The sequence below is a fragment of the Fukomys damarensis genome, unplaced genomic scaffold (genome assembly GCF_012274545.1).
Source record: "Fukomys damarensis isolate Sample0158 unplaced genomic scaffold, DMR_v1.0_HiC HiC_scaffold_30, whole genome shotgun sequence".
In the NCBI taxonomy this organism is placed as follows: domain Eukaryota; kingdom Metazoa; phylum Chordata; class Mammalia; order Rodentia; family Bathyergidae; genus Fukomys; species Fukomys damarensis.
This window is the reverse complement of record NW_022900942.1, coordinates 48,776,097-48,787,907: the sequence shown is the minus strand read 5'-3', so window position 1 is coordinate 48,787,907 and position 11,811 is coordinate 48,776,097. Positions and strand designations below refer to the sequence as shown.

Sequence of the window (11,811 nt, the reverse complement as noted above, 5' to 3'; positions counted from 1 at the left end):
CATTCCAGAAAGAATGTAGTGGAGATGGGAGCTTCCTCAGAATCAGGAAAGATACCAGGGTTGTTAGATACCCGTGTGTAGTTCCAGCACTACTGTGTAACATAGACTGTACCCAATCAGCCTGTAGTATGTTAGTGTCTTGCCATTTATGGGAGAAAAAGACACAAAACTTGCATAAAAAGCAAAACCCCGCCATGTTCTAGGCTTAGCCTTTTGGGTACTAATGCAATGAACCTGTGCTGGCACAAATAAATGCTACTTCCTGGAAAAAGCCTCAGTGTCCTCATTCTTCTGGGAGTATCCTGCTACAATGTGTTATATGATATATTTTATACAGTATGCAGGGTGAGGGATTTAGTTCAGTGGTGCTGCCACCTGCCTCATTAGCAAAAGGTCATGAGTTCAATCCCTGGTACCAAAATAAGAAAAAAATACATATGTATGTGTGTGTGTGTGTAATATGCCATATGTAAATAAGCAGAAGCTGTTAAAAAGTATATATATATATTTTTTTTATTTTTATAAATACCACTTTAAACAAAATGTTTCCCAACCTTGTTGTAAGCTATTAGGAGAATGTTTAAATTTTACTAACATTCCCCAAGTTACTCAGACCAGCAAACAGGTCTTAAGAGAAGTATGCAGCCTCTGACAGTAGCCACCTTCTTCTGCTTTTGCCAGAGTTGGGGAACAGAATTTTGGATTCTGCACCTGCCCTCTTATCTTCATCATTGAGAATATTTAGCGCCCCCTGGCATGTTCATGCATTCACACAACAGCACTGAGATCATATTTCCCTCTTGACAATGGCTTTAATTTGCAGTTGAGTGGACACTGAACAGAGCACTCTCTGTTTCCCTTGCTTTTGGTGCATTGCATTTTACTTACTCAAATTCCTCTGAAAATATCCTTGTGAGCATAAAATTGGTGGCAGCCTGGAGAGGTTGAAGAAAACATAGTGATTGTGACAAGCAGCACAAGCAAGGGTGAAAAAAAGTCAAGCAACTGAAAAACAGAAACCAATTAAGAGAAGGTAAGGCAATACACATTCAGGTAGTCAACCACATCTTCACCTAACAGCATTTCTCAACTATCTAGGATTTTAGTGACAAGGAGCATGGGACATAGATGATCAGTACTATGGCAGACGGAAACTCAGAGTACTGTGAAAGCTCATAGAAAAGGCAACTTCTCACAGTGGAAGCCAAAATAGTTGAGCAGAGAGGGCGAGAGCCAACTAAGAGATTAGGTATTTAGATTTGGAAGTGATGAAATCTCTATTGTCTTATCAGACTAAAGCACAGTCACTAAATGATCCAGCAGCAAAGCAAGCCTTATTCAATTCTAAGAATCTGTTTGTTTAACACTGTGTTGGGGTGGCAGTACTGGGGATTGAACCCAAGTCCTTCTAACTGTGCTATACACCAGCCTTTTTTTTTAATATTAAAACTGTCTTTAGGTCATTAAATTGCCTAGGCTGCTCTCAGAGCAGTGACTCTCCCAGAGAACTGTGATTACAGTGATACACCACTATACCTGCTTTTGTTTGTTCACTTTTCAAAAACATTTATCTACTTTATAGGATTATCCTGAAAAAAATCTAAAGCCATCATGTACTGGCATGCCATATACTGTAAGTCTCTGGATGTGAGATTGATGCTGAATGTAGCTAGTAGGGCATTTGCTTTCATTATAAAATCTGCTGCAAAAGCAGCTCAGCAGAAGCAGTTTGATCTTCCAAGCAACCAAGCAAGCACGTGGATATCCAAGCAGTGGCATATTAAAGCTCCATTTAACACTGTGTAGTTTAGTCTGACAAATAAGGAGGAATATCTGACACATGTTAATCTACTAGCCCGATATTCTATAGCCTTTATGGCTAATTTTTAATACTTCTCTTGCTTATAATCTTTTGCTATCCTCAGAGACTCTCCCTCAGACACGTTAATATAATCCTAATCTTCTCTCCAATGAAATTCTTTTCTAGTTAAAAAACAAATATGGTAGAATAACATGAATCAGATGTGATATTTTATTATTTGGAAAGATAATAGTCATACAGCTTTTATATAACCCATGTATAAATATGTACCTCTGAATTTTTCTGTATATAACATCTGTATTAGCTGCCTATTGCTTCTGTAACTACCTCAAATCTAAACAATGACTGGTTATTATCTTTCTAATTCTGGAGGTCCAGAAGCCCACAGTGAGTTAGCAGCACTGTGTTCCTCCTAGATGCTCCAGGACAGAACTCTTTCCTTGCCTCTATCTCACGGAGGCTGCTCACATTTTTGGCACAAGGCTCCACATCATTCTTATGGGGCTTTCATCATCATATCTCTCGACTTCTAACTCTTTTGTATCCCTCTTACAGTATTGTTATATGATAAGGAAGCGATACTAGAAATACATATGCAAATAGAAAAGAAAGCATGATGGAGCCATCTTTACGTCCCTAAGGAGATGGACTTCAGAAGGAACTAAATCTGCTAAAACTATTACTTTGGACTTGTAATTTCTCACACTATGAGAAAATAAATCTCAGTCATTTAAGCTACTCCCTTTGTAGTATTTTGCTATAGTAGCCTAATGAAACTAATGCATCTATAACCTTATGTACCTATGAGTTCATGTTGATTTCTCCAACTCTAATCTATTACCACATAGAGCATCCTAGCCCCTAAGCTTCTTCATCTATAACCTGAAAATCCAATAGTGTAAAATGTGTCTCCCACCACCTGCCATCTGTTCATTTAATTATTTAATCCAAAAATACACACTGAGTGGCATCCAAATTGTTAACTCATACTCCTACAACTTCAGTAACTGAAGCAGTTTTGATGTACAATCTCTACCATTTATCACATAGATTCTACACATTTCCAGAGTTACCTATCTCAGCACCTTTCCCTTGACTCTTATACTTAGATTCAGATTGTTCTGTCATGTTCTGCATTCAAACTCTGAAATTATTTTTTATTTGCGCACATTAAGTCTCAGTCTATAATTGTAAAATTTGATAGATTTTTGTTAAACACAGTGTCATGTACCTATTGCTACAGAATTAGCCAGTATAGATTTACCAACTTGAAAAATTCCCTATGCTATACTTATTCAGTACACCCTGCCAGCCTCTATTTTCTGAATTCCTGATCACCAATGAGCATTATATTGTCTTCACTGCTTTGTTTTATTGTCATATAGTAAAATCATATATAACCTTTATGCTGATTTCTCTATCACTTAGTAATCTGAATTTAAATTAGCTAGGTCCTTTTATGGCTTGATAGTTCATTTCTTTTTATTGATGAGTAATAAGTAATACTTCATTGCTCGAATGTACCGCAGTTAATTTATCCATTCATTTGTTGAGAGATATCTTTATTTCTTCCACTTTGTGGCACTTATGAATAAAGCTCCTATAAGCACTCATGTGTCAGCTTTTGTGTGGGCAGAAATCTTCAACTTATTTTGTCATTAGTGTAATGGTGGCCTCATCAAATGAACTACGTTGTGTTTCTTTTGTTTCTATTTTATGAAAGAGATTGCGGAGAGTAGATATAGTTTCTTTAAAAGTTCAGTTAAACTTTCCAGTGAAGCAATTTGAGCCTGGTACTTTCTCTTTCTGGAAAATATTAATTATTGACTCAGTTTTTAGTGGATATAGGCCTACTCAGAGGGTCAAATTCTCTCTGTGGGAGTTTGATAGTTTGTATTTTTCATGAAATTTTTTCATCATCTGAATTATTAAATTTTTAGACATACATCTCTGGCCTGTGACTCTTACAAATATTTCTCTATTGCCATTACTTGTGTTCACTCTGTTGGAAGACAGAAAGCCCAGAAGGAGCTGAAATGCAGGGAACATACTATGCCCAACTAAGATAAGCCTCTGTACAATGATTTCCTTCGACAGTGGCCTTTGTTATGGAGAGTTTTGTGAAGTTTTCACACAGTGATCAATGTTTTCCTCTTCTTTCCAGAGCCACAAAAGGATCTTTCTTTCATCTTCACCAGAAGAAGCTGGAAGAGCTCCTACAATACCCACAAAATTCTGGGACCACAAAATACAGCCTCCAGGAATTTCTTACTCTCATATTAGCCTATACTCATTCTCCAACAAGTTACCAAAATTACCATTTAAATCACTCCACAGATCCTTTAAAAAATTTTTATTTTCTTTAATTGATAAATAATACTTTATATATCTATTGATGGGGTATAATACGTTCCAATACACATTTACATTGTGGAGTGAACCAATTAACAGATCCATCTCCAACTGTATTTATCAAGCTTTTGTGGTAAGAACAGTTAGAATCTAATTATTATATTTTTGCAGTATACAGTGTGTTAAAATTAACTATAGTCATTATTCTATGCAATAAATCACTCAAGCTTATTGCTTCCTCTTAATGCCCAACATCTCCCTTTTCCCTATCCGTCCTTCCCCTGTCTCTGGTCACCATCGTTCTACTCCTATGAATTCTGCTTATTTAGACTTCATATATAAATCAGATCAGTGATATTTGTCTTTTATGTTTGGCTTATTTCACTTAGCTTAATGTTCTCCAAATTCACACATGTCACAGAAAAGCTTTCCCTCTTCTTTTAAGGCAGAATTGTTTATGTATACTATATTTTCTTTTTCCGCTAATAGGTAAGTTCAATTTTTATAGATTGAAGAAAAACTACTAATTATTAATTTTGTAATATGTATAGATATAGATATAGATATCTATATCAATCTATATATATGGCAGATTCCATTTATCTTAAGTATATTGGAGAATAGTTATCCTTTCTCACTGCAATTCCCTACCAGGGCTATTCATATAAGTATTAGCTGATTTACTTTTTATAATAAGATCATTTTCCTCCCCCACATGCACATGGTAAAAGCATTCGAGAGATTTTAAAATGCTACTTCAAGCCTAGCTTCTGATTTTTAGTAGAATTCACTGTGTTATTTCCAAGCCATAAAGGTGAGCACTTCTTCATTAAATCCAGAGAAATATTTCCATGGAGAAACGTCAGTTTAGAACTTGGGTCCCATCTCAGGTGAAATAGGAAGTCAGGGGTATCATTCAGAAAGTCAAGCTAAATGTTTGTTATCCAAAAGTGTAAGTTTTACCATGCAAGTTAAATGTTCATTTGAAAACTAATAAATTGATCTGACTAAAAAAAATTCTTGTTTGATTTGCTATAGAGAAAAGAGGGGTGAGGAATAAGAAATAAACTAGCATTTCTTGAGTATTGCTGTATGGTACATACTACACCAGATTTTTCATATGATGAGCCAATGTCTCTAAAGTGTTAAAACTGAAATACAGGCTCTCATCATGTCAATATGGTGTTGCTACAATCTTTTATATCTATGTGTTTTAAACTTTCTTTTATTATAGAATTTAAAAAGTTTAATCCCTTTAAATCTCACTAATTCAGCATTATTCAGAAAACTCCCTATAAAAGTTTAGGTTAGGTAAGATTGTTTTCCAAAAATAAATTTGTAAGTGCTGAGGATAGACCCTGAAACCCAAGGACTCACACATGCTAAGCAGGCAATCTACCATTAAGCCCCATACCCAGCTCTACTCTCTTACATCTTATAAGAAACTTCTTATGCTCCTAAAGTGATATTATTTATTACTTGATAGTGGTCCCTTGAAGCATCTTGGCACTATAATTGAAATCATTTTTCATCTAAGTTCTATTACCATCAAGATAGTGTTTACTCATTCAATGCTTCATTCCTTCACCCTTGTATGTATAGATAGATAGATAGATCTATCTATCTATCTATCTATCTATCTATCTGTCTATTGCCTCCTATTTGCTACATGATTTTGAGAAGACAGTGTAGAAACAGGTAAGTAAACATATGTAAAATTAAATAGTGTTAAACTGTGAAAAGTGTTATGACCAAAAAATCCACCATACGAAAACCCATGAGGCTATCAGAGAAAAACTAGAGTGTGACTGAAAACTATCATGAGTGTTTTTTAAAAATTTAAATTATCGCTGTAAAACATTGCCATCAATTCTCCTCAAAATACTACTACTCACTTCAAACACACTTATCCCACCATCTTGCCACTTTCTGAAACAGTTCTGGAAATCTTTCATGAGTACCTTTAGTTGTGTTGTTGTGGCTGCCTCAGTGCACTGCATCAATTAAAAAATATCTCCCTTTCACGGTCATCTCGACTTTAGGGAAGAGCCAGAAGTCCCACCATGCCACATGTTGTTATAAGGTGGATGAGAACACACTGATATTTATACAGATCCACCTTTCCAGCAGCATTCACTGTATCTTTGATCAGACATCCATGAAATCTGACTATCAGAACTGCTTCAGAAAGTGTCAAGAACAATGCGCGTTTGAAGCAAAGAGAAGTATTTTGAGGATGATTAATTCAAATATTCTTCTTATATATTGATCATCCCTTGTATTAAGCCAGAGTTTCTCTTCTTGCGTGGACAAGAAATATCCAACCAGGACACTGTTCTGTAGATGACAACTGTGTATTTCGGACAAAATATCGGCCTTGACATATTGTACAGTATATGTTAACAGGAATTCATGCATAACAAAAGCATGCCATGGCTTCACGCAGCTCTGTGGTGTCAGTTAATATGAAAAGGGAGAACTTGGTTACAAAATTCACCTAACACAGTACTGTATATAAGAAGGATTGCCTTCATAGTAAAATCACCATCTGCAAGTACTGGAGTGAACAAAAGCATCCAAAATGATGGGTATAAGAGGGGATCGATCAATACTTGAAATAACAGAATAACACAGGATCTTATGCTTTAACAGCTCTTAGTCTAAACAAATGCTGCAATAGGTGCCATGTACAGAGTAGATGCAGCTTCTACAGATTTTCTGTCTGAAAAAACAGAAAGGATAAAGTTCAAGGACACCACAACTCCCAGAAATGAGAGACTAGCCCTAGAAAGGAAAACTCAAAGAAAAAGACACCTGAATTCTGTATACAAACTCTGCAGAATCTGAAAGCATGTATGAGTGAGGCAGACCACAGAAGCCAGATAAGGATAAAAAAACTAGACTGAGATTTGAACTGCTGCAAAACAGTCAACATTTACAGTTGAGTTCAACCAAATGTACAGCCTGTTTAGAGTGAAAAAAAATTCTTTTAAAAACTTTTTTTAAAAAAGGTTCTTTCCAACATTATGTTGGTAGTGTGTACATAAGATTTTACATTTCTCAAAGTACAAAGAACAAAGGACATGGTTCATTCTGAAAAGAAAGACAGGGAAACCAACTCCAAGATGACAAAAGCATTAAGATTAGCAGGCAAGAATTATAAGCTATTATAAGTATGTATAATGACATAAAGGACAATATTCTTACAGTGAACAAAAAAAGGAAAATTTCATCAAAGAACTAAAAAATACTAAAAAAGAACAAATTTAAATTATAGAACTTAATAACAAAATATGAGATCAAAATTCACAGGGCAGGCTTACTAGCAGAGTCAGATGACAAGGACATGAGACAGTCCTGAAGATTTGTGGATATAAAGAATGCAATCTCATGAATGGATTAAAAATGTGAATAGAGCCTTTGGTTCCCGTAGAAAAATAACAAATAGCTTAGCACATATATAATTAAAGTTTAAGAGGAGACAAGTAAGAGAAAAATTGAGAAGTAATCACTTGAACAATGAAATTATTTCCAAAATTTGTAAAAATAACTATATACAGATTCCATATTCTCCTAAAACCCCAAATAGGAAAACCAAAACAAAACAGAATGAATTCATGAGTAAATCACAGTTAAACTAGTGAAAAACAAAGTTGAAAATAAAGCTTGAAGGCAACTAGTTAAGCAAAAAGCTTACTTTTAGGAGAATAATGAATCAAATGAACTGATTTCACCTCAGAAATTATAGAGACAACAGTGGTGCAATATATTTAAAGTACTGGGGGAAAACAAAATCAAAACCCTTTCAAACTATTGCCTTACAACAACAGAAACTATCCTTCAATAATTGAGGTCTTAATGAAAGGAAATTGCTTCCTTATATACTTCATTATCAAAATATAATTTTAAAAATATTTATGATAAAAGGAGATGATGCCAGAGAGAAACTCAGATACTAAAAAAGAAACATAGGAAGCATCTAGGGAAATATAAAAATGACTCTCCCCTCTTCATTTCTCTAAAATATATATTATTGTTTACAGAAAATTTATAACATTGCCTTCTGAAGCTTACAGAAAAAGTGTGCGGCTCTCGCTCTCTCTCACATGTGCCCACCATGTTTCATCTACTGTAGCATGAGGAAGCAAAGGGAACCGCACAAGAATGGGCTGTGTTTGGAATTTCAGCCTTCAAATCGATTCCACACCTTGAATTATCATGACGGGGTAGAGGCAGCAGCACTCACACCACGTTTGAAAGACACTCACCAAGGTCTTCAGGTATGGAGGAATGGGGTGGCCAACAAAAACTCAACCAGGAGAAGGCAACTTGAAGGAGAAACCCATCAAATGAAATCCAGTAACAGGGGTATTTAGAAAAAGAAACAGGTTGCTTCTCAATCCAGGCACTACTTACAGGTCAGGTCCAGCAAACACATCATCTTGAAAAAGTTCAAATCCCCTGAGGAAAGAAGCCAAGTGCAGCAGCAGCTCCCTGGCTCTGACTGGCACGCAGCCTAGCAGCCACTACCCAGTTCCCATCTGTCCTTGCTCTCCCGCCAACTGGGAGGTGGCGCCCAGTAAGCAAGATATTCACAGGAGAGGCCTTCTCAGACCAGGGTACTCAGAAAACACAACCAGAGAATCACTGAGAGGGCAGTGACTGAGTTGAGTCCTGTGAGCCTGAGGGACAGAGTGGAGCAAAGGACAAGGTCCTGGTTAAAGATCCAGAACCAAGTGTTGAGGGATCTTCAGAACAGCGGGAGTCACAGGAGCTTCCAGTGGCTGTGCCCAGTGGGATCCAGGGTGGAGAAAAGACGTTGGAGCAATGCCAAAGCAGCGTCACCCAGTCCAAATGCTGCTGCCTTTGTGCCCATGTGGCTCCCTCCCCTGTCCACTACCCCAGTATGCTGAAGTCAGGGCAGAATACCTCTGACCACCCACTAAACCCTCCTGAGCTCTGCACCTGTATAAGATCCCACCACCTTGCCTCAAATCCTACTAAATCCCACACAGAAGAGCCTTTCTTCATGAGCGTTAAACACCACAGAATCTGCATGCTGGAAAGTCTGTGTGTCAGGGACAGAAAGATTGGCACAGGCAGAAAGCCAGAAAGGAGTGGCACAGACAGAAGGTCTGGCACAGCTCACTCACCAGAGTGTCATAGAAAGAGCAGATGTAAACAGCTGCAGGGATTATTAAGGAGGGAAAAGGATGGAGATCAGGGAAGCCCCTGCAGAGATCAGTGGGAGACTGAGCGATAGACCAGACCAGTCCTCCTGAGCGTGCCATCACCCAGTACAATTGAAGGTGCTCAGACAGAAGACAGATGCTAGTCTGTGGCTAGTGCTGAACACAGATGCACAACTAAGACCCACAGAGCTCTCTCTGCTTATGAGACAGTCCACAGGGCCTCCCAGACCCTTCAGGCAAGATGAACAGGCACTGGGAGGAGTCAATGTAAACCCCAGCTGACGCACCCAACACCTCAGTAACAATCACAGAAGAAATGCTATAAGATAAGGAACTTCATTTTTTAACTAAGGGGGAAGAGTACTGTGGTCAAAATGTGACTGTAACACAAAGAGACCTGAGAAGACTACTTTTGTTGAGGAGAGCGTGGACTTGTTTTTATTCTTTCATCTGGCATAGCTTTTTGAAAGAGGTTGGGGAGTATACATGATCAGGAGGATGTAGTTATGTATTTATGCCAATTTTCAAAAACAAATGGAGCTATTACATATCCCAAACATAAACTATTTAAGAAAGATTCCAAAGGAAAAAGTATAAAAACTATTGGAAAAATAAATTGACTTACATCTGTGCAATGTTTCTGTGTCTTACACAAAGTCATTTCATCCGTCTTGTTAGAAGTTAATCAGTTTCTTTTCATCTTCTCCATGAAACAAGTTCTGGCATATATTTGGCTCTTGATCAGGGTGGGCTACAGTTGTCCAAATTTTCAGACTGGGCACCTAAGATCAGAAGGGTTTAAGTAGGGAGACAAAGAAAGGGAGGGGCTCAGGGCAGGAGAAGAAGAAAGAATGCAAAGGGTGAAAAGCCAGAAAAAGAAGAAAAGAAAGGCGGGGTGGAGACAGAGAGAAGGCAGAGGAAGGAGGGGGGAAGAAAGGAAGGGAAGGAGAGAAGGAAGGAAGGAGGGCTCATTGCGATCTTTCATATAAAAGCTCAATTAGGAAACAAAACCAACTTCCTTGAAGATTCAGAAGTAAACACAAAAAAAGAAGCAGCTTCCGGAGAACTCACAAGAGCCTGCAAGGTTGTTCAAAGTTATTCACTGGATTGCTAAGCACTGGTAATTGTGTTTGTGTGTGCAAACTACTTTCTAAACGACACGAGCCCAGAGTACGTATTATACATATGCTGTCGTAAAAGCCAGTTTTTTTAGAACACAGTGAACATTATGGCATTTTGTCTTAGCTACTTCCATTACATGTTTCTACATTAAAATTTTATTAACCATAAACCACAATACAAATAGGTGGATAGATGCAATACACAAACTTGAAAATAATACGATCGGAAGAATGAATGAGGACCTGAACGGGTTTGACTGTGAGTTCGCTGTTGCTACAGCTGAGTAATGGATTCTTTTAAATTGTGTATTCCAAATCTCAGTAAACAAGGTGAGAAAAGCATAGTAACCATAAAATAAGAGTGCCGAGAATGGAGAGAGTTACTTTGCAACTTTGAAAAGAAGCAGACTTTAAGCACTGGAGCACCGGGTACCAAGTCAGCCTGGCGGGGAAGCCTGCACGCTGCTGCTCCTCTCAGCTCCGTGCGTTAAACGTGCTGGGGAACCTGGGGAAGCAATGAACAGAGAGGTGAAGCGAAGGAATCACATCTTTGGTCGTTGCCCCAAGAAGGAGCAATTCCACTAATGAGAGAAAGGGCCAGATATGCTTTCAGGACACACGGAGGGAAGGAGGCATCCGAGAAGAGACCCAACTATATTTCTTTTCCCTATTTAGAATGAGAAGAAAGTTATAACTAGGATTGTTATTTTTAGAACAAAAACTTAAGGCGGAAAGTTTACCTTTCCTAAAGGCTAGATCTTTCAGTCAACTGCTCTTTGATATGATCTATTGTTAAACAAATGTGCTTAATATACATTAGGCATTTCATAAATGTGTTCCGTTGTTAAAATATTTGTTCATTTTCTTTGAACAAAGATAAAGCATTTTTGTAAAATGACAGGCGTATAATTAGAAAAGTAAATCAGTTTAAATTTCTAGATTATCAAAAATTTATAACACTGAAAAAAATACCAAAGATAGAAAATCATTTGTACTTTCATGACACTAGATTTACTTTAAAGAAATTAAATTATATTACTTAAATGAATAATCCAGTAATCCATTGTGATTAAGTTAGACATTTAAGAGATCATATCATAGGTACTCTTTAAAGCTAAACAGCAAACTGATTTTGGTTTATCATTATTTATTTATAGAGCAGTATATAATGAGGTATTCTGTCATGAATTTTGAATTATAAACAATTTTAGACCTGCCTGTCTGCGATCACCCGGCGGCGTGCGCGTGAGCTCCCGGCCTGCGCGGGAGCTCCCGGCCTGCGCGACAACAGACCCAGGAAGGACCCAAGGACCCCAGAGGGGTT

General features: G+C 37.5%; 1 long non-coding RNA gene across 1 annotated transcript in view; it reads right to left on the bottom strand.

Moving 5' to 3' along the window:
- Positions 1-727: 727 nt before the first annotated feature.
- LOC104871959 overlaps positions 728-11,811 on the bottom strand; it is a 22,195-nt gene continuing 11,111 nt past the window's right edge. Inside the window, exons 2-4 of the long non-coding RNA XR_783018.2 lie at positions 10,872-10,992; positions 9,992-10,148; positions 728-935 (exon numbers count right to left, since the gene is read on the bottom strand). This is a non-coding gene — a long non-coding RNA (uncharacterized LOC104871959). The remainder of the gene's footprint in view (positions 936-9,991; positions 10,149-10,871; positions 10,993-11,811) is intronic.